The sequence below is a fragment of the Salvelinus sp. IW2-2015 genome, linkage group LG32 (genome assembly GCF_002910315.2).
Source record: "Salvelinus sp. IW2-2015 linkage group LG32, ASM291031v2, whole genome shotgun sequence".
Taxonomy (NCBI): Eukaryota; Metazoa; Chordata; class Actinopteri; order Salmoniformes; family Salmonidae; genus Salvelinus; species Salvelinus sp. IW2-2015.
In genome coordinates this window covers 28894778-28919180 of record NC_036871.1, presented here as the reverse complement: position 1 = coordinate 28919180, position 24403 = coordinate 28894778, and the positions used below count along the sequence as shown (strand labels likewise).

At 42.1% G+C, this 24403-nt stretch overlaps 1 pseudogene; it reads right to left on the bottom strand.

Annotated features, from left to right (window-relative positions):
- Nucleotides 1–1884: 1884 nt before the first annotated feature.
- Nucleotides 1885–7927, bottom strand: LOC139023503 (piggyBac transposable element-derived protein 4-like; annotated as a pseudogene).
- Between the last annotated feature and the right edge of the window lie 16476 nt (nt 7928–24403).

Below are 24403 nucleotides of genomic sequence, written 5' to 3'. Positions count from 1 at the left end.
GTCATGCAGTCATGGGTGAACAGGGAGTACAGGAGGGGATTGAGCACGCACCCCTGAGGGGCCCCCGTGTTGAGGATCAGCGTGGCAGATGTGCTGTTACCTACCCTTACCACCTGGGAGTCCAGGATCAGGGAGGGAGTCCAGGATCCAGTTGCAGAGGGAGGTGTTAAGTCCCAGGGTCCTTAGCTTAGTGATGAGCTTTGCGGGCACTATGGTGTTGAATGCTGAGCTGTAGTTAATGAACACCATTCTCACATAGGTGTTCCTTTTGTCTAGGTGGGAAAGAGCAGCGTGGAGTGCAAATGAGATTGTGTCATCTGTGGATCTATTTGGGCGTTATGCGAATTGGAGTGGCTCTATGGTTTCTGGGATAATGGTGTTGATGTGAGCCATGACCAGCCTTTCAAAGCACTTCATGGCATCAGGCGTGAGTGCTATGGGTCGGTAGTCATTTAGGCAGGTTACCTTGGTGTTCTCAGGCACAGGGACTATGGTGGTCTGCTTGAAACATGTTGGTATTATAGACTAGGTCAAGGACAGGTTTAAAATGTCAGTGAAGACACTTGCCAGTTGTTCAGCACATGCTCAGAGTACACGTCCTAGTAATCTGCCCTGTGGCCTTGTGATTGTTGACCTGTTTAAAGGTCTTACTCACATTGGCTACAGAGAGTGTGATCACACAGTTGTCAAGAACAGCTGGTGCTCTCATGCATGCTTCAGTGTTGCTTGCTTCGAAGCGAGCATATAATTAATTTAGCTCATCTTTTAAGCTCGTGTCGCTGGGCAGCTCGCGGCTGTGCTACACTTTGTAGTCCGTAACAGTTTGCAAGCTCTGCCACATCCGACGAGCGTCGGAGCCGGTGTAGTACGATTCAATATTAGTCCTGTATTAACACTTTGCCTGTTTGAGGACAACGTCATCGATGAACTTATTGATGAAGCCAGTGACTGATGTGGTGTGCTCCTCATTGCCATCGGAAGATTCCCGTAACATATTCCAGTCTGTGCTTGCAAAACAGTCCTGTAGCTTAGCATCTGCGTCATCTGACCACTTCTGTATTGAGTGAGTCACTGGTACTTCCTGCTTTAGTTTTTGCTTGTAAGCAGGAATCAGGAGGATAGAGTTATGGTCAAATTTGCCAAATGGAGGGTGAGAGAGAGCTTTGTACACGTCTCTGTGTATGGAGAAAAGGTGGTCTAGAGTTTTTTTCCCTCTGGTTGCACGTGTAACATCCTGGTAGAAATGAGGTCAAATGGCTTTAACCCTTGTGTAGTCTTAACATTCTGTATACTCCCCTTGTCCTAAGGGTAAAAAATGACCCGCCTTCACTAAACCCCTAAATAAAGCAGCTTAATTTAATTTCAAACCCCAAATCTATTTTACAATAAGAAACAACCTGTCATTCATCACAAACTTTGTGAATATCTGGGTTTTCCCTCTTCACAATGCAGAAAGACTGCATTTAATCAGTGAACACCACTCGTTTTTATTACAACACACCTGTCATAATTGTTTTCTTTACTAAAGTAGAAATGTATTATTATTATTATTATTATAACTAAAGGTACTGCATAGGTGTAAACATATTTTTTGTTACAAGACATAGCACTAAGAAAGTAGCAAAAACGTGCAGAAAGTAGTTTTGAATGCATTTTATTGAAGGGAAACAATAACAGTCTTGAACTTTTTTGTCAACATAGTGATATGCTCAAGGTGTCTGAACAACAACAATAAATAAGAATAAAATAAGATAATAGATACAAAACAAAAACGTGAAGAACATAAATCAATCAACTCTAACTAGCACATGTATGACAGTATTCAAGTGTGTGTGCATGGACTTTGCAGATGTATTTCTTACATGTGCAGGACATAGTATTTGTTTAACGGTCCTTCTTTTGGGGGCAGAATTGGCATCTCCTCCTCTTACCTACCCCAGCTGTAGCCTCAGGTGGATCAGGACAAGATTCAGCCCCCTGAACAGCTTTCACAAGCGCTGCAGAGGCTGCTGTGCGGGGGAGGCGCTCCCTTCTTTGAATGTGTGGGGTTACAAGTGCCTTTCCCAGCTGCTCCAAGAACACCATCCTCTTGTTCCACTTATCAAGCATCCAGATAGGGTTGATCTTGTTCCATATCACGAAGGCATTGTATGAGGATACATCAAGGATGTTATGAAAGATGACCAGGGGCCAGCGGGCAGTCGTCCTCCTGCAACTGTAAGTTCCAATCACCTTGTCCAGGTTGTCCATGCCTCCTTTGTTGTGGTTGTAGTCCAGGATGATGGCTGGATTCCTGTCCTCACGATCACTGATCTCAGCCGTTTTGTGCAGTGTGCTCAGGAGGACCACATTCTTGTTCCTCTTTGGGAGGTAAGAAACTAGAGTGGTGGTGGGGGTGAAGGCAAACTTTGATGAAAAGGCCTCTCTCCCCGTTGTTGGGAGGAGTGCAGGGGGGAGCTCAGGCTTGTTCTTTCTAACTGTGCCAACCATGGTGATCTTCCTCTTCAGGAGCTGCTGGCTGAGTTCATAAGAGGTGAAGAAATTGTCACACATTGGATTGTGCCCCCTCAGTCCATCTGTCACATCAAGGACAACCCGCATCACCTGGTTCTTCTCCGGGCCTCTACCAGTCGGCTTCCCTCTGTAGACGTGCATCTTCCAAGCGTAGCTGGATTGTGCGTCACAGGCCACCCATATCTTGATACCATACTTTGCTGGCTTGCTGAGCATATATTGCCGGAAAGGACAGCAACCTTTTGAAAAAAGAGATTACTATCAGTAATTAGTATCAGTGTCACAGAAAACAATCACATAAATCAATGATATTACACCAATACATAATAAAATTAACAGTGTAAATCACTTACATTACAGATATGAAAATAAAAATGTACCTCTGAATGGAACCAGTTGCTCATTCACCGTTACTTCAGGCACAGGGTTGTAGAGGTATGGCAGACGCTCCACCCACTTCTCCCAGAACCTCTCTTATGGCCACCAGTTTGTCTCTCACATGGTCTTGCAGGTCTTGACTCATGGTTGTCAAATCGAAGCATTCTTGAGAAAGTGTGAAAGACTTTCAGTGGCATCGTGGCACAGAAAATCTCCCTTCTACTCTCTGCATCCCAGAGACTACACGTAGCCTCGCCTCGGGACCTATATACACCCATTAAGATTAACAGCCCTATGTACGCACGCAGGTCAATCTCATCCATCCTTTTCCAGTTGTCTCCATATTTACAGAAACCCTCCAAATTTGTCATATGCAGGATGATTTTTTCGATGGCTGGTATGATAAACGTGTAGAATGTTGAGGCGATGTCCTGGGCATGGGCAACTGCATGTCTTGTGGGCCCTGAGTCATCCTTGTGACATTTTGTGCTGCCATCCTGCCCTGGTTGTCATATGATGACAAGGACCATGTTATTTTGCTGTTCTTGTCTCTCTTTCAGTTTTTCTTCTTCATCTGAAGATGATGCATCATTCTCTGGGTGGTATTCTTCCCCATCTTCTTCTCCAGATACTGCCTCCTCTTCTAAATCATTGTTCTCTTGTTCCTCCTGGACATCTAAAAAAAAATCTGAACTACGACCTGTTGGGCACTGAAACGTGCACTCATGGCTTCAGCAAAGAGAGAACTGGGGGGGACTGTCATCTGCAGCACCTTTATAGCCTCTGACTGCATTCCCCATTAGTAAACAATGCTTTCAAAAAAAAAATATTTTGTCTGAAATGTTGTTTATTTTGTCTGAAATTGTGTTTATTTTGCACATGCACAAGAACGTTTTAGTTGACTGAGTTCAATCAGTAGCACACATAATCTCAAATTCTCTTTGTGGTGTGTGTGTGTGTGTGTGTGTGTGTGTGTGTGTGTGTGTGTGTGTGTGTTGGTGTGTGTGTGTGTGTGTGTGTGTGTGTGTGTGTGTGTGTGTGTGGTGTGTGTGTGTGTGTGTGTGTGGTGTGTTGTTGTGGTGGTGTAAATTATTTTATAACTGCTTTGTACCCTGGTGGTATCCAGCTTTCATGGAGATATGAACAAAGGCGATGTTTCACTTTTTCTATGTTGGGCTAACTCTAGGAAAATGTAAAAGTTTCAAGTTGAAAGAAGATCATTTAGGGGGTTTTCTCTCTGACACATAGTGGCGGTCATAAGACAACACACAGAGGTTAAGTTTCTTCTTATGGCTGCAGGGGCATTATTGAGTAGCTTGGATGAAAGGTGCACAGAGGTGCCCAGAGTAAACGGCCTGCTCCTCAGTCATAGTTGTTAATATTTGCATAGTATTATTAGTATTGGATAGAAACACTCTGTTTGAATTATGTCTGTGAGTATAACAGAACTCATATGGCAGCAAAAACCTGAGAAGTTCCACTTCCTGTTTGATTTTTTCAGGGTGGCAGATTTTCAACCAAGCTCTCATTGAAATTACAGCGAGATATGGATGAGTTTTCACTTCCCACGGCTTCCACTAGATGTCAACAGTCAATAGAACTTTGTCTATGACTCTATGTGAAAGGGGGCCGAAGGAGACAGGAATTAGTCACCACTGCCACGAGCTGACCATGCTTGACCACGCGCGTTCACGTGATAGGCAGCTCCGTTCCATCGCTCAACTGAAGTCAATCTAATTCTCCCAGTTGGAACGTTATTCAAGATGTATGTTAACAACATTCTAAGATTGATTCAGTACATCGTTTGACATGTTTCTACTGACAGTTATGGAACTTTTGGACATTTCGTCAAGTTATAGTGGACGCGCTTTGTGACTTTGGAATTGTTTACCAAACGCGCTAACCAAAGTAGCTAATTGGACATAAATAACGGACATTATCGAACAAATCAAGCATTTATTGTGGACCTGGGATTCCTAGGACTGCATTCCGATGAAGTTCATCAAAGGTAAGGAAACATTTATCATGTATTTCTGGTTTCTGTTGACTCCAACATGGCGGCTAATTTGGCTATTGTTTCTGAGCGCCATCTCAGATTATTGCATGGTTGCTATTTCCGTAAAGTTTAAAAAAAATCTGACAACGCGGTTGCATTAAGGAGAGGTATATCTATAATTCCATGTGTATAACTTGTATTATCATCTACATTTATGATGAGTATTTTTGTTGAAACGATGTGGCTATGCAAAAATCACTTGATGTTTTGGAACTAGTGAATTGTAACGCGCCAATGTAAACTCAGATTTTTTTTATAAATATGAACTTATCAAACAAAACATGCATGTATTGTGTAACATGAAGTCCTATGAGTGTCATCTGATGAAGATCATCAAAGGTTAGTGATGAATTTTATCTCTATTTCTGCTTTTTGTGACTGCTACAGTGAGGGAAAAAGTATTTGATCCCCTGCTGATTTTGTACGTTTGCCCACTGACAAAGAAATTATCAGTCTATAATTTTAATGGTAGGTTTATTTGAACAGTGAGAGACAGAATAACACAAAAAATCCAGAAAATTGCATGTCAAAAATGTTATAAATTGATTTGCATTTTAATGAGGGAAAATAAGTATTTGACCCCTTCTCAATCAAAAGATTTTGGCTCCCAGGTGTCTTTTATACAGGTAACGAACGGAGATTAGGAGCACACTCTTAAAGGAGTGCTCCTAATCTCAGTTTCTTACCTGTATAAAAGATACCTGCCCAGCAGCAATCAATCAATCAGATTCCAAACTCTCCACCATGGCCAAGACCAAAGAGCTCTCCAAGGATGTCAGGGACAAGATTGTAGACCTACAACAAGGCTGGAATGGCTACAAGACCATCGCCAAGCAGCTTGGTGAGAAGGTGACAACAGTTTCTGTGATTATTCGCAAATGGAAGAAACACAAAAGAGCTGTCAATCTCCTCAGCCTGGGGTCCATGCAAGATCTCACCTCGTGGAGTTGCAATGATCATGAGAACGGTGAGGAATCAGCCCAGACTACACAGGAGGATCTTGTCAATGATCTCAAGGCAGCTGGGACCATAGTCATCAAGAAAACAATTGGTAACACACTATGCCGTGAAGGACTGAAATCCTGCAGCGCCCGGCAAGGTCCCCCTGCTCAAGAAAGCACATATACATGCCCGTCTGAAGTTTGCCAATGAACATCTGAATGATTCAGAGGACAACTGGGTGAACGTGTTGTGGTCAGATGAGACCAAAATGGAGTTATTTGGCATCAACCCACACTTGCCGTGTTTGGGAGGAGGAGAATGCTGCCTATGACCCCAAGAAACCATCCCCACCGTCAAACATGGAGGTGGAAACATTATGCTTTGGGGGGTTTTTCTGCTAAAGGGACAGGACAACTTCACCGCATCAAAGGGACGATGGACGGGCCATGTACCGTCAAATCTTGGGTGAAAACCTCCTTCCCTCAGCCAGGGTATTGAAAATGGGTCGTGGATGGGTATTCCAGCATGACAATGACCCAAAACACATGGCCAAGGCAACAAAGGAGTGGCTCAAGAAGAAGCACATTAAGGTCCTGGAGTGGCCTAGCCAGTCTCCAGACCTTAATCCCATAGAAAATCTGTGGAGGGGCTGAAGGTTCGAGTTGCCAAACGTCAGCCTCGAAACCTTAAGACTTGAAGAGAGATCTGCAAGAGGAAGTGGGCCAAAATCCCTGAAGAGTGTTGCAAACCTGGTGGCCAACTACAAGAAACGTCTGACCTCTGTGATTGCCAACAAGGGTTTTGCCACCAAGTACTAAGTCATGTTTTGCAGAGGGGTCAAATACTTATTTCCCTCATTAAAATGCAAATCAATTCATAACATTTTTGACATGCGTTTTTCTGGATTTTTTTGTTGATATTCTGTCTCTCACTGTTCAAATAAACCTACCATTAAAATTATAGACTGATCATTTCTTTGTCAGTGGGCAAACGTACAAAATCAGCAGGGGATCAAATACTTTTTTCCCTCACTGTATATTTAGCTGGAAAAATGGCTGTGCTTATTGTGGTTTGGTGGTGACCTAGCATAATCGTTTGTAGTGCTTTCGCTGAAAAGCGTATTTGATATCGGACACTTTGGTGGGATTAACAATAAGATTACCTTTAAAATGATATAGGACACATGTATGTTTGAGGAAATTTAATTATGAGATTTCTGTTGTTTGAATTTGGCGCCCTGCACTTTCACTGGCTGTTGTCATATCAATCCTAGCGGGATTGCAGCCATAACAAGTTAAAGTCTCCGGCCACTAGGAGCGCAGCCTCTGGATGAGCATTTTCTTGTTTGCTTATAGCCTTATACAGCTCGTTGAGTGCAGTCTTAGTGCAACCATCGGTTTGTGGTGGTAAAGAGACAGCTACAGTTAGGACAGAACGCTCGGATCAACTCTTAAAGAGATGGGTGGGCCTAAAGCTTAAGAGGGTGTGAACGATGTTGAATGGTGGTAGACAAAGAAGAGCTTTCCAGTAGGTACCAAAACATTCAAAGGCCATTTTCTCAAAAGTGAGGATACAAGTTTATCAACTTTCAAAGCAGAATTACTTTCCCATTGTTCCTCAACTGTAGTGTATTATATACCATTTTCTAGCTCGGAGTCTCTACTTTGAGGGGTGGCCAAAAGAGGACTGGCCACCCCTCATAGCCTGGTTCCTCTCTAGGTTTCTTCCTAGGTTCCGGCCTTTCTAGGGAGTTTTTCCTAGCCACCGTGCTTCTACACCTGCATTGCTTGCTGTTTGGGGTTTTAGGCTGGGTTTCTGTACAGCACTTGGAGATATCAGCTGATGTAAGAAGGGCTTTATAAATACATTTGATTTGATTTGATTTTATCCAATGTAAAAAAATATATATATATCAAATTTTGCTACATAAGACGGTCGGTCACAAACGTTGTATGCAGAAATACAGTTAAACATCAAAAACAATGTATAAACCTATTATAATTGGAGCAGGCCAACCCTGCTGGAGGTCTTCTGCATGTGCAAGGTTCTTCTTCAGCCCAGCAATAACGAAAATCGAATATGTTGATAATCCAGTGTTCTATTGCTGGGCTGGAATAGAAATCTGCTCACCCAGTAGATCAGGGATCAGTGGAGCAAGGTTGGCCACCGCTGGTACAGAGGGGGTTTTTTCACCTGAAATTATGCTTTAGTAATACAGTTTTTTTTGATTGCTTAAGCACGATTTTCAAAACAGGGCCCGTGTTTTCAAAACACTACACACAATTAGCACAACCACACACCCAATTAGCAAAACACTACAGATCCTTTGCAAAATTAAACACTCTTGTAAAAACTATACACTTCTTTTTAAAAACCACACTTTGTTACCATATGAAACACACACGTTTCACATTACTATACTCTGTTTGCACGAGTTACACTCTGCTGTGATAAACCTAAAACACTTTTAGCACTTCTACTTCCCTATGATTAGAATAGGCTACTATCAACAAAGTACAAATATAATGTCAATTCACCAAACACTACACAAGACCAATGTTGCAGACTGAAGAAACTCATTTATTTCTCAAAACGCCCAAAATGTTGACATGGAGATTCATAATACTGTAACTAAACGTCACTTTACGTATTGTAAGTTCAAAAAAATAAAATAAAAAATAACTAGACATTGTCTCTTCGCCTAGTTGGATCTGGCCAGAGAATTTCATCAAACCACGCAGGCAATGTTGTCATTAGCAAGACACCTTGGAAAGAAACGTCTTGAATGACGAATCCATCCTTGCATTGCTGCTACCTCCATCTGGTCACAGGCCTCCTCCATGGCTTGGATGAGGGGTACCTCAGCCTGGAGACGGAGATCATATACATTCCACCTCCATGCTGAGAAAAACTCTTCTATGGGGTTGAGGAATGGAGAGTATGGTGGAAGATATAGGACGGTGAAATGTGGATGTTGCTGAAACCAGTTCTGAACCAGAGCAGAGCGGTGYAAAGACACATTGTCCCAGACAACAATGTATTGCATATGATCGATTTGATTTGCTGCTGTTATGTTGTGCAATTGGTCCAAGAATGTAAGTATGAGTGCTGTGTTGTAAGGGCCCATATGGGCATGGCGGTGGAGGACCCCATTCTGTGTAATGGCTGCACAGAGTGTTATATTACCCCCACGTTGCCCTGGGACATTGACTATAGCCCTGTGGCCAATGATGTTTCTTCCCCTCCTTCGTGTTCTCATCAGGTTGAACCCAGCCTCATCTACGTAAATGAACTCATGCTGGATCTCCTCTCCATCCATTCGTAAAACTCTCTGAAAAACAGTGTCAGGCAAAAATTGTGTAGTTCAGTGTAGATCTAGTATACATATTACAGTGCAGTAAAAGATTATGAGACAGTATGCAAGATCACACTGCTAAAGTGAATACATACCTCTGCATAATCATGCCGCAGTCGTTTCACCCTTTCGGAATTGCGCTCGAAAGGCACTCGATAAATTTGCTTCATTTGAATATGTTTTTTTTTTAGGATGCGTGCCAGTGTTGATGTTGAGACCTGATGGATATCGTTGAAAATGGCGTGGTTATTGACAATGTTAGCTTGGAGCTGCTTGAGTGTTATAGCATTGTTGGCCAAAACCATGTTTACTATCTCCCTCTCTTGCTGTTCTGTGAACAGCAAGAGAGGTCCCTGACCCTCAATCCTATGTAGAAAAAAAACCAGTATACAATAGTACAGTAATTTCACAGAAAAAGGTAACAGAAGTGCTGATAGTGCATAGAATACAGTACTGTAAGCAGTTACTGAAACCGTGCAGATGTTTTTGATATGATGATATTTTTACAATACCTATTTTCCAGTCGAAATGTTCTCATCACACTTGCCACTGTATATCGGCTAAGATTTGGCTGTACTCGCAGTCCAGCCTCCCTCAGCGTCAGGCCATGGTTGACAACGTGGTCAACCAGTGTTGCGCGGATCTCATTTGTCAGATTCGGTCCTCTTTGAGCACCTTCTTGTCTTCCTCTTCCTCTTTCTCTTCCTCTTACTCCCCTTCCTCCTCCTCCTCGTCCTCCTCCTCGTCCTCCTCGTTCTCCTCCTCGTCCTCCTCGTTCTCCTCGTCCTCCTCGTTCTCCTCGTCCTCCTCGTTCTCCTCGTCCTCCTCGTTCTCCTCGTCGTCCTCCTCCTCGTCCTCCTCGTCTTACTCTTTCTCTGACTCTTTCCATTGTGCTTGAAGACCGATGAACTCACCTGCTGCTTTTTATAGTGCTTATACACCTYATTGGTGTGTCTACAATTAAGCAAACGAGTGTTTGCACACCTGATGACTGTGTTGAACCAATTGGTTGGACGGTGTGGTAATTTGACAGTCAGTGCTTTGGTATTGCAAGGACGTGACTTCATGATAGATTTTTGTGTGTAATGTATGTTAAGTGTGTTTAGTGTTTTGCAAATCACTGTGTGTAGAGTTTTGCAACAAGTGTGAGGTTGACAATGTGCTTATAGTTGTGCAAATATGGGCTGATGTTTTGCTTCTTGAGTGTAAGGTTTTGCTAATAGTGTACTACTTTTAATTTTAGTGTGTAAGCAATCCAAAAAAACTGTAATAGCCTACTTGTTACTTCTCAATTATATATTGTTGTTCATCATTACATACACCACCAGTCAAACGTTTTAGAATACCTACTCATTCAAGGATTTTTCTTAATTTTTTCTATTTTCTACATTGTAGAATAATAGTGAAGACATCAAAACTATGACATAACACATATGGAATCATGTAGAAACCAAAACAGTGTTAAACATATCAAAATATATTTTATATTTGAGATTCAAATATTTGAGATTCAAATAACCACCCTTTGCCCTGATGACAGTTTTGCCCACTCTTGGCATTCTCTCAACCAGCTTCATGAGGTAGTCCCCTGGAATGCATTTTAATTAACAGGTGTGCCTTGTTAAAAGTTAATTTATGGAATTTCTTTCCTTCTTAATGCCTTTGAGCAAATCAGTTGTGTTGTGACAAGGTAGTGGTGGTATACAGAAGATAGCCCTATTTGGTAAAAGACCAAGTCCATATTATGGCAAGAACAGCTCAAATAAGCAAAGAGAAACGACAGTCCATCATTACTATAAGACATGGTCAGTCAATCCGGAATATTTCAAGAACTTTTAAAGTTTCTTCATGTGCAGTCGCAAAAACCATTAAGCGCTATGATGAAACTGGCCCTCATGAGATCTGCCCACAGGGATGGAAGACCCAGAGTTACCTCTGCTGCAGAGGGTAAGTTCATTAGAGTTAACAGCACCGAAAGTAACAGACACATCTCAACATCAACTGTTCAGAGGAGACTGTGTAAATCAGGCCTTCATGGCCGATTTGCTGGAAAGAAACCACTACTAAAGGACACTAATGCAAAGAAGAGACTAGCTTGGGCCAATAAACTTTTGTCCTTTGGTCTTGTGTCCAAATTGGAGATTTTTGGTTCCAACCGCCGTGTCTTTGTGAGACGCGGTGTGGGTGAACGGATGATCTCCGCATGTGCATTTCACAACGTGAAGCATGGAAGTGGAGGTGTTATGGTGTGCTTCTACACCTGCCTTGCTTGCTGTTTGGGGTTTTAGGCTGGGTTTCTGTACAGTACTTTGAGATATCAGCTGATGTAAGAAGGGCTTTATAAATACATTTGATTTGATTTGACTTGTGGGGTGCTTTGCTGGTGACACTGTCTGGGATTTCTTTAGAATTCAAGGCACACTTAACCAGCATGGCTACCACAAAATTCTGCAGAGATACGCCATCCCATCTGGTTTGCACTTAGTGGGACTATCATTTGTTTATCAACAGGACAATGACCCAACACACCTCCAGGCTGTGTAAGGGCTATTTTACCAAGAAGGAGAGTGAAGGAGTGCTGCGTCAGATGACCTGACCTTCACAATCCCCCGACCTCAACCAAATTGAGATGGTTTGGGATGAGTCGGACCGCAGCATGAAGGAAAAGCAGCCAACAAGTGCTCAGCATATGTGGGAACTCCTTCAAGACGGTTGGAAAAGCATTCCAGGTGAATGCCAAGAGTGTGCAAAGCTGTCATCAAGGCAAAGGGTGGCTATTTTGGAGAATCTCAAAAATAAAACATATTTTGATTTGTTTTACACTTTTATGGTTTCTACACAATTCCATATGTGTTATTTCATAGCTTTGATGTCTTCACTATTATTCTACATTGTAGAAAATAGTCAAAATAAAGAAAAACCCTTGAATGAGTAGGTGTTATAAAACTTTTGACCGGTAGTGTACAAGTTAGCTTATTTGTACATTTTGAAGAGATGAAGTGTTGATTCTTTGAAGTGAAGTGTTTAATTTTGTTTTAATTGTTAAATGATTATTCAAAATGAACTCGTGTCAATGTTGATTAATCACATATCACAATCTTCAAATAAAGAGGGGAAGGGGTTATGTCTCTAATGTGTCTGTTTTTCTGTATTATATTCACAATTTAATATTTCCATTTTGTCTAGTTGTATGATCTCCAATCTGTTTTATTTGATTGTTACTCTCTCTCAGGATATCAGCTCTGTGAATCCATTTGCAGCTTATCATATGGCATGCATCACAATGCATCCACAGGCCTACAGTATGATGGCATTACTGGAGCAGAGCAGATAATATTTGAACTCACACAGTGTTTACATCTTGGGATATGTTCTCTATTTAAAATGATAGACGGTACATAGTTGCTCTGTGTATCACTGACCCTGGATAAGCTAGCGACTGGAATAACACAGCTAACCATTTAGGTCAATAATATGCTGTTTTTATTCATATTTTGTATGTATTATAATCGTGAGAGAAATTTTAGCTAGCTAGGTAGTTATACCTAAGTAGCTTACCAGGTTAGCTGACTTTTTTCAACACAAATCTAATGTTGGCTAGCTAATTGTCCTTCATGCTAGTGTTTACAGCCATTTCATCATTTCAGAAATGTCATAATAAAAAATATTGATATGGCCAGCTTTGTAGACCATTTCTCCCCTCTTGCTGCAGCTTTACCTTATTTCGTTCTTAAATGTTTTGTCACCAGTGCTTGTTTTGTTGACATGTTTTGTCCTCACCCACTGTTGCTCCTAAGGCAAAATCTGGTGAACACCTTTTGAGCTCCACCAAGCAAGGCATTTGATTGTTTTGATGTGTTGCGAGGTGTCACTGATTTACATTGGGTTCCGACCCCTCTTCCCCAGACTTCCCATTTTAGGGAAGCCTGGTTCCTGACGAGGATAGGTCAAATCAAGTCTGACATTTTAAAGTGGAAATGTACTTTTAAACCTTGAATACCCTACAAAATTGCATGTCCTGCTTTGCAGGGAAATTCCCACCAACAAAAGAGTGATCAAATTAAGATACTACATCTGTATTTTTCCTCCACCTGGTGCATTTTATTTTGCTCCTGTTTTGAGAGATGCTGAGCTCACATGTTTTTCCAGGCAAGAGGGACAAGTGGGAACCTTGACAGGTACTTAACAACAATCAAAAACAGTTGTAAACAGGGGACGTTATTGGGCAGGGTGCAGGAAGTGAGCGAGCTAAGGCACATACAGTACTGCTGAGCCTACAGACCCCTCCTATCACACTTTCCAGACAGGAACTGACTTTTTCCCAAAGAGCTAAAAAGACGAATAAAAAAATCTAAATTCATAAATCTGTGCGTTCCATAGACCTGTATGAGCTAAGGTGTTTTTACAGGGTAGGGCATTGCCCGTTTCGTCCTGAGCTTGTCCTTGGACAACAAACCTTTTGTCTTGATACTGTATGAATGGTTGAAGCATTCGGATGAAAGGTCTGAAATCATATGCACTGTTGAGCTTTTGCGTAACTGGTGTTTGATAAAACACTCTCTGCATCTCTCATGTAATTGTTACATTTCTGTCACTGGCCAGTCTTGACAGTCCCTTCTAGGTTGCATTCTAGTTCACCAAGCAGCAGTAACTCACTTAGTAGTAGCTAAGTGGTAGCAACTTCTCTGGCCTGCACCTCTTGGGCCTCAACACTGCATTCAATTACAAAGGAATTAACTACACCACAATCAACAATCCTAAGCAAAACCTTTACGAATACAGTGCCTTCAGAAAGTATTCATACCCTTCGACTTATTCAACATTTTGTGGTGTTACAGCCTGAATTCAAAATGATGAAATATATTTCTTTCTCACCCATCTACACACAATACCCCATAATTATTATTTTTGTTTTGCAAATTTAATCTGAATAATCCTTCCACATTTTTGCAAGTAGTGAACGGTTTAGTGTGCAAAAAAGATTCACAACTCCCTGAACAACTGCTGGTTGACTCACAGGTGGTAACTGAGAGAACCACCAGAGCTAAAAGTCTGATGGCACCAGCGCCCATATCGCCTATATCAACCATATCGGTGGACATACCGGTATGTCAGATTAGCTCAATTAGCTCAATCGCCAATTTTACAGCCTCTGAGTATTACAGAAACACAATACTTTGAATGAATAACAGACAAATGTTCATAACAAGTGGCTATGGATGAAATTGTTAAAAATATCTCTTCAAAATATGAAAAACATACAAAAACATCTAATCATTCTCAGTTTGGGGTCATAAATGACCCCTGTTGGCACTTTTAGGGTTAAAGATTTTATGTCATTTTCAGCATTTCAAGGGTTATCTCATAGCCTTATTCACTAAGCTTGACTGCCTCAGACCTATCCTATTATGTGCCTCAGCAGACCAGAAGGATGAGAATGAGAGAGAGTAAGAGGGGGGAGGGGTATTTGAGGTGTGTATTAGATAATTTTTTACTCTTTTTTTAGTTGGTCTGTGCTCTAGCTGCACCCACTTCCTCTATGGTAACAGCTGTCAAAACCTTGCTGGATTACAGCACACCACAGAGCTACGGCTCGTATTAGAGCCTGGCACTGGGCAGGAAGTAAGGAGGGGTCCGGGCCGAGCAGGGAATATTCAGGACACACTGTTCCTCAGGGCAAGGCGAGTAGGACCCTGGGGAGTTATATCTGAGACCAGGACCCTGCTGCTTGTAACTGTAGTGTCTGGTTGATTCAACTACACGTGTTGAGGATACCACAGGGCTTTTCCAGTGATGTTTTAGGTATTAGAACAGATACACTCCCTGTAATAGGGTTTTGTTTTTCACAATCTGATGGGAGGTTATTTTTCACAGACTCAGATTCAGGGACTCAAGTCTCTTTCTTTTGGAAGAAGTCAGGGCTTCCAGGCTTGTGCGCATGGAGCAATGAGAAGCTTCGCCTCGTGAAGGTTGTTGAGAAACAAAATTCTTTACACATCTGGTAGGGGAATTGGGCTTGTTGAAATAATAGGAGTTCAACAAGAAGATTGTATCAGTTTTGGCAAACGTGTCCTGTTCTGTGTAAACCAAAACAGACTGAAATGTTTGTAGTGATATCTCTATCACTTATCTCTTGTAGTGATATCAATACAAAATAATTGTGCTTGACTTTCTGGTAAACGGACACCATGACAGATTGAAATGTATACTGTACGATGACAGAAGACAATCATAGGGCTTTATAATCAATTTAAAATGCTACCCTTGGGCATCGGAGGAAGACATTTGAAATGTCACAGCAAATAGTGGGTGAGTCTCCATGCTGTATATGGTAATCCAACAGGAGTTGGTATCAGATTCTAATAAACACTTATCTCGGCATGACTTGACTCAGTTTGCAGACATGACCTTCATTGTGTGTGACATCACTCCACAACACGGGATGTACAGCTCTTTTCCAACTGAAAGTGTCTCTAATGTTCATGTGTACTTTAATCTGATGACAGAGGTGGGTACCTCTCCCTCTCTGTAGCTTCACTACACTCAGCACCTCATCTTTATTATTTTGCACAAGGGTTTACCCCCTTTGTAGAAAAATGCATTGAAAGTAAAACAGGAGCATTACTTTATTCACCACAAATAGTGATCAGAGTTTACACACCTACTGTATTTCGGTACCACTACATCACTGATTGATCCCCGTTTAACATGCATCTTTAACCTCATCCTAGAATGTTCTGAAATACCCAAGTTGTGGAAGTCAGCAATTGTCCTACCTCTTTAGAAAGGAGGTGATCCTACTCTACTGAATAACTATCGGCCCATATGTCTATTCTGGCAAAGGTATTGGAGTCCCTAGTCATAAGCAGCTTAAGTGGCTAGAGATTTGAGTCAGTATGTTGGCAGCAGCCACTCAATGTTAGTGATAGCTGTTGAACAGTCGGATGGCCTTGAGATAAAAGCTGTTTTTCAGTCTCTCGATCCCAGCTTTGATGTACCTGTACTGACCTCGCCTTCTGAATGATAGCGGGGTGAACAGGCAGAGGCTCGGGTGGTTGTTGTCCCTGATGATCTTTTTGGACTTCCTGTGACATCGGGTGGTGTAGGTGTAAATGGAGGGCAGGTAGTTTGCGCCCGGTGATGCGTTGTGCAGACCTCACTACCCTCTGGAGAGCCTTACGGTTGTGGGCGGAGAAGTTGCCGTACCAGGCGGCGATACAGCCCGACAGGATGCTCTCGATTGTGCATCTGTAAAAGTTTGTGAGTGTTTTCGGTGACAAGCCACATTTCTTCATTCTCTTGAGGTCTAAGAGGCACTGTTGCGCCTTCTTCACCATGGTGTCTGTGTTGGTGGACCATTTCAGTTTGTCCGTGATGTGTACGCCAAGGAACTTAAAACTTTACACCTTCTCCACTACTGTCCCGTCGATGTGGATAGGGGGGAGCTCCCTCTGCTATTTCCTGAAGTCCACGATCATCTCATTTGTTTTGTTGACGTTGAGTGTGAGGTTATATTCCTGACACCACACTCCGAGGGCCGTCTCCTCCTCCCTGTAGGTCGTCTCGTCGATGTTGGTAATCAAGCCTACCACTGTAGTGTCGTCTGCAGACTTGATGATTGAGTGGGAGGCGTGCATGGCCACGCAGTAATGTGTGAACAGGGAGTACAGGAGAGGGCTGAGAACGCACCCTTGTGGGGCCCCAGTGTTGAGGATCAGCGGGGTGGAGATGTTGTTTCCTACCCTCACCACCTGGGGGTGGCCCCTCAGAAAGCCCAGGGTCTCGAGCTTGATGACGAGTTTGGAGGGTACTATGGTGTTAAATGCTGAGTTGTAATCGATGAACAGCATTCTTACATAGGTATTCCTCTTGTCCAGATGGGTCAGGGCAGTGTGCAGTGTGATTGCGATTGCGTCGTCTGTGGACCTATTGGGGCAGTAAGCAAATTGGAGTGGGTCTAGGGTGTTAGGTGGGGTGGAGGTGATATGATCCTTGACTAGTCTCTCAAGCACTTCATGATGACAGAAGTGAGTACTACGGGGCGATAGTTGTTTAGCTCAGTTACCTTAGCTTTCTTGGGAWCAGGAACAATGGTGGCCCTCTTGAAGCATGTGGAAACAGTAGACTGGGATAGGGATTGTTTGAATATGTCCGTAAACACACCAGCCAGCTAGTCTGTGCATGCTCTGAGGGCGCGGCTAAGGATGCCGTCTGGGCCGGCAGCCTTGCGAGGGTTAACACATTTAAATGTTTTACTCACATTGGCTTCAGTGAAGGAGAGCCTGCAGGTTTTGGTAGCGGGCCGTGTCAGTGGCACTGTGTTGTCCTCAAAGCGAGCAAAGACGTTGTATAGTTTGGCTGGGACCAAGACGACGGTGTCCGCGACGGGGCTGGTTTTCTTTTTGTAATCCGTGATTGACTGTAGACCCTGCCATATACGTCTCGTGTCTGAGCCATTGAATTGCGACTCTACTTTGTCTCTATACTGACGTTTAGCTTGTTTGAATGCATTGCGGAGGGAATAGCTACACTGTTTGTATTCGATCATGTTTCCGGTCACCTTGCCATTGCTAAAAGCAGTGGTTTGTGCTTTCAGTTTTGTGCGAATGCTGCCATCAATCCACGGTTTCTGGTTGGGGAAGATTTTAATAGTCACCGTGGGTACAACATCACCGATGCACATGCTAATAAACTCGCTCACCGAATCAGCACATACATCAATATTGTTGTCTGAGGCTATCTGGAACATATCTCAGTCCACGTGATCGAAGCAATCTTAAAGTGTGGAATCAGATTGGTCGGACCAGCGTTGAACAGATCTGAGCACGGGCGTTTCCTGTTTTAGTTTCTGTCTATGGGCTGGGAGCAACAAAATGGAGTCATTGTCAGATTTGCCGAAAGGAGGGCGAGGGAGGGCTTTGTATGCATTGCGGAAGTTAGAGTAGCAATGATCCAGAATGCTGCCAGCCCGGGTCACGCATTCAATATGCTGATAAAATTTAGGGAGCCTTGTTTTCAGATTAGCTTTGTTAAAATCCCCAGCTACAATAAATGCAGCCTCAGGATATGTGGTTTCTAGTTTACATAGAGTCCAATGAAGTTCTTTCAGGGCCGTCGAGGTGTCTGCTTGGGGGGGATATACACGGCTGTGATTACAATCTAAGAGAATTCTCTTGGTAGATAATGCGGTCGGCATTTGATTGTAAGGAGTTCTAGGTCAGGTGAACAAAAGGACTTGAGTTCCTGTATGTTGCTATGATCACACCACGACTTGTTAATCATAAGGCATACATTCTTCTTCTTACCAGAGAGATGTTTGTTTCTGTCGGTGCGATGCGTGAAGAAACCGGGTGGATGTACCGACTCTGATAACGTATCCCGAGTGAGTCATGTTTCCGTGAAACAGAGAATGTTACAATCTCAGATGTCTCTCTAGAAGGCAACCCTTGCTCGAATATCGTCTACCTTGTTGTCAAGAGACTGGACATTGGCGAGTAGTATACTCGGGAGCGGTGAGCGATGTGCCTGTCTACGGAGCCTGACCAGTTGACCGCTCTGTCTGCCCCTTCTGCGGCGCCGTTGTTTTGGGTCGCCTACTGGGATCCGATCCAGTGTCCTGGGTGGTGATCCAAACAGAGGATCCGCTTCGGGAAAGTCGTATTCCTGGTCGTAATGTTGGTAAGTTGACGTTGCTGTATGTATGTATGTAATAAGACTTAAGATTTCCTGGGGTAACAGTGTAAGAAATAATACATAAAAAAACAAAATACTGCATAGTTTTCTAAGAACGTGAAGCGAGGCGACCATCTCTGTCAGATTTGAAGATTTTGAATGATACCCACTGGGCAAAAACTGCTTGAATCAACGTTGTTTCCAAGTCATTTCAACCCCCCAAAAAATTGTGATGAAGTTGAATCAACGTGAAAAACTGAACAAAAAATATAAACTCAACATATGAAGCGCTGGTCCAATGTTTCATGAGCTGAAATAAAAGATCCCAGAAATGTTCAATACTCACAAAAAAAACATATTTATTTCAAATGTTGTGCATAAATTTGTTTACATCTGTCACGCCCTGACCGTAGAGATCCTTTTTATGTTTAGTGTTTGTTTCACCTTTCAGGACTGTTCGTTTGTCGTGTTTTGTTGTTTTGTCAAGTGTTGCGTATTTTATTAAATAATATGAACACTTACCACGCTGCACCTTGGTCCTCTTCTCCTTCTCCCGACGACGTTCTTTACATCATCCCTGTTAGTGTGTATTTTATCCTTTGTCAAGATAATCAATCCACCTGAGAGATGTGGTATTTCAAGGAGCTGATTAAACAGCATGATCATTACACAGGTGCACCTTATGCTAGGGACAATAAAAGGCCACTCTAAAATGTGCAGTTTTGTCACACAACACAATGCCACAGATGTATGTTTTGAGGGTTGAGACAGCGTGCAATTGGCATGCTGACTGCAGGAATGTCCACCAGAGCTGTTGCCCGAGAATTGATTGTTAATTTCTCGACCATAAGCCACTTCCAATGTTGTTTTAGAGAATTTGTCAGGACGTCCAACCGGCCTCACAACCGCAGACCATGTGTAACCACGCCAGCCTAGGACCTCCAGATCCAGCTTCTTCACCTGAGGGATCTGTTTGTAATAAAGCCCTTTTGTGGGGAAAAACTCATTCTGATTGGCTGGGCCTAGCTCCCCAGTGGGTGAGCCTGGCTCCCTGCCCAGTCAAATCCATAGATTAGGGCCTAATAAATGTAAGGGATTTCTTATTTTTTTCACCTAACTTTGAACCTAAATCCAATGACAGGGTGACATTTTTGGGTTGATTTTTCATTGAATTCACGTTAGTTGACAACTCAACCAAGTATAAATCAAACCTAGCCATTGAACTGAAGTCTATGCCCAGTGGGGTAGTCACTGTGCCCTGGATAAGAAGCTGCATTGTATATCTGTATTCATAGAGGCGTTTGACATGTGGACCATACTGTCTTGGTGCAGAGATTGGACTGTATTGGGATTACTGGTCATGTTCTGGAGTGGTTTGTGAACTGCCTGTCAAATCGAACCCAGTGTGTTAAGGCAGATGGTTGTATGTCGGACACTGTAGAGTTGTGCTCGGGTGCGCCTCAAGGATCTATTGTAGGTCCCCTGTTGTTTATTATCTAGATCAACAACATTGGGAGACATATGGAGACAGCTGATGTATTATTATTTGACCCTGCTGGTCATCTATGAACATTTGAACTTCTTGAAGAACAATCTGGCCTTAACTTCACTGCGCTACGGATCCCTTTTACGGGATCACTTTCCTAAACAACCGCTAGAATTGCAGGGCGCCAAATGCAAAAATATTACAAAAAATATTTATAATCATGCAATCACAAGTGAAATATACCAAAACACAGCTTAGCTTGTTGTTAATCCACCTATCGTGTCAGATTTTGAAAATATACTTTACAGCGAAAGAAATCCAAGCTTTTGTGAGTGTAGCTTTCAATGCTACAACAGCTAGCCCCAAATTAGCATGGTCACAAAAGTCAGAAAAGCAATAAAATTAATCGCTTACCTTAGATAATCTTCGGATGTTTGCACTCACGAGACTCCCAGTTACACAATAAATGTTATTTTTGTTCGATAAATATTACTTTTATAACAAAAAAACGGCCATTTGGGTTGCGCGTTATGTTGAGAAAACTACAGCTTCGTTCCGGTCCTGAAAGGAAGATGAAAATTTCCAAACGTATCAGATGAACCTCTTGACGCTAGGGGGCAGAATTTTTTTATTTTCTTAAAATATCGTTCCCAAGGTAAACGGACATTTTCTCTGGCCCAGATCGTAGAATATGCATATCATTTACAGATTAGGATAGAAAACACTCCAAAGTTTCCAAAACTGTCAAAATATTGTCTGTGAGTATAACAAAATGTATTCTGCATTCCTCAGGCTGTGACCAGGCTTTAGACATAGTTTCAGGCTTTTATTTTGAAAAATGAACGAGATTTTTCAAAACTAGTTAGGTGTCCTCCGAATAGTTCCTGAATAGTTCGAATAGTTCCTATTATTGATTATGTTTGTTAAAAATAACCTGAGATTTGATTATAAAAAACATTTGACATGTTTCTACGACCATTACGGATACCTTTTGGAATTCGTCGAACGGAACACGGCTTTGGTTTTCTCAACATAATGCGCAACCCAAATAGCGTTTATTTGTGATAAAAGTAATATTTATCGAACAAAAAGAACATTTGTTGTGTAACTGGGAGTCTCGTGAGTGGAAACATCCGAAGATGATCTATTATTATTAATTGTATTGCTTTTCTGACTTTCGTGACCAAGCTAACCAAGCTAATATAAGGCTAGCTGTTGTAGCATTGAAAGCTACACTCACAAAAGCTTGGATTTCTTTCGCTGTAAAGTATATTTTAGAAAATCTGACACGATAGGTGGATTAACAACAAGCTAAGCTGTGTTTTGATATATTTCACTTGTGATTGCATGATTATAAATATTTTTTGTAATATTTTTTAATGGCCATGTACTCTTATACTCTCCACCCGGCACAGCCAGAAGAGGACTGGCCACCCTCAGAGCCTGGTTCCTCTCTAGGTTTCTTCCTAGGTTGCTGCCTTTCCAGGGAGTTTTTCCTAACCACCGTGCTTCTACATCTGCATTGCTTGCTGTTTGGGGTTTTAGGCTGGGTTTCTGTATAAGCACTTTGTGACATCTGCTGATGTAAAATAGGGCTTATAAACAATTTTGATTTGATTTACATTTTTATGCGGATGACACTGTTCTCTATTCAAGTAGCAGCAGTTTGACTTTGGCCTTTGATAAAGCTCAAACAGCTTTTAACATCATTCAACAGAATCTGTATGATTTGAAGCTTGTTCTGAATTCCTCTAAAACAAAATGCATGGTATTTAATAATACTAAACACTGACAACCGTGTAATTACTACCTTGGAAGGACATTCTATAGATCAAGTCAAGATGTACACATATCTGGGAGTTCAAGGGATAGAAGTTGAGCTTCACCACCCATGTAGAGAACCTTGTCACTCAAGCTGCGTGTTGGGGTTAATTACAGGCACAAACTTCTTTTTCCTTTGCCGCCAGAAAAGAGTTGATTCGTTGTACTTTTCTCTCAGGTGGACATCACTAGCAATATGCAGGCTCTGACACTGGTACATTCTTATTTATTAGTTCATTTTATGAAAGCGGACATTTTATTTATCCTCTCTTCTAGCTCAAAATGAAAACACATACAAGCTCAAACCTCAATCTTGTTTTATGCTAACAGTCCCGAAAATTAGAACCGAGCATGGAAAAAGTTTCTTTCCTTACTCAGCCCCCAGGGTGCTGGAATTCTCTCCAAGCCAACCTAAAGCCACAGGACCTGGTGTCCCTGGAGGAGTTCAAAGGACAATTAGATGAACAGGTTGTTGAGACATGTAGTTGTCTCTAGTTATCACCTGGTGTTACTAGTTTGCGTTAACTTATGTAAGGAAGCATGCTGTTTTACTTAACACACACCACACACATGCCCAGTGGTGGAAAAAATACCAAATTGTCATACATGAGTAAAAGTAAACATACCTTAAAAGAAAATGACTCAAGTACAGTTGAAGTCGGAAGTTAACATACACTTATGTTGGAGTCATTAAAACTCGTTTTTCAACCACTCCACACATTTCTTGTTAACAAACTATAGTTTTGGCAAGTCGGTTAGGACATCTACTTTGTGCATGACACAAGTAATTTTTCCAACAATTGTTTACAGACAGATTATTTCACTTATAATTCACTGTATCACAATTCCAGTGGGTCAGAAGTTTACATACACTAAGTTGACTGTGCTTTTAAAGAGCTTGGAAAATTCCAGAAAATGATGTCATGGCTTTAGAAGCTTCTGATAGGCTAATTGACATAATTTGAGTCAATTGTACCTGTGGATGTATTTCAAGGCCTACCTTCAAACTCAGTGCCTCTGTGCTTTACATCATGGGAAAATCAAAAGAAATCCGCCAAGACCTCAGAAAAAAAATTGTAGACCTGGTTCATCCCTGGGAGCAATTTCCAACCGCCTGAAGGTACCACGTTCATCTGTACAAACAATAGTACGCAAGTATAAACACCATGGGACCACGCAGCCGTCATACCGCTCAGGAAGGAGACGCGTTCTGTCTCCCAGAGATGAACATACTTTGGTGCGAAAAATGCAAATCAATCCCAGAACAACAGCAAAGGACCTTGTGAAGATGCTGGAGGAAACAGGTACAGAAGTATCTATATCCACAGTTAAACAAGTCCTATATCGACATAACGTGAAAGGCCGCTCAGCAAGGAAGATGCCATTGCTCCAAAACCGCCATAAAAAAAGCCAGACTATGGTTTGCAACTGCACATGGGGACAAAGATCGTACTTTTTGGAGAAATGTCCTCTGGTCTGATGAAACAACAATAGAACTGTTCGGTCACAATGACCATCGTTATGTTTGGAGGAAAAGGGGGAGGCTTGCAAGTCGAAGAACACCATCCCAACCGTGAAACACGGGGGTGGCAGCATCATGTTGTCGGGGTGCTTTGCTGCAGGAGGGACTGGTGCACTTCACAAAATAGATGGCATTATGAGGAAGGAGAAGTATGTGGATATATTGAAGCAACATCTCAAGACATCAGTCAGGAAGTTAAAGCTTGGTCGCAAATGGGTCTTCCAAATGGACAATGACCCCAAGCATACTTCCAAAGTTGTGGGAAAATGGCTTAAGGACAACAAAGTCAAGGTATTGGAGTGGCCATCACAAAGCCCTGACCTCAATCCAATAGATCATTTGTGGGCAGAACTGAAAAAGCGTGTGCGAGCAAAGAGGCCTACAAACCTGACTCAGTTACACTAGCTGTGTCAGGAGGAATGGGCCAAAATTCACCCAACTTATTGTGGGAAACTTGTGGAAGGCTACCTGAAACGCTGACCCAAGTTAAACAATTTAAATGCAATGCTACCAAGTACTAATTGAGTGTATGTAAACATCTGATCCACTGGGAATGTGATGAAAGAAATATAAGCTGAAATAAATCATTCTCTCTACTATTATTCTGACATTTCACATTCTTAAAATAAAGTGGTGATCCTAACTGACCTAAAACAG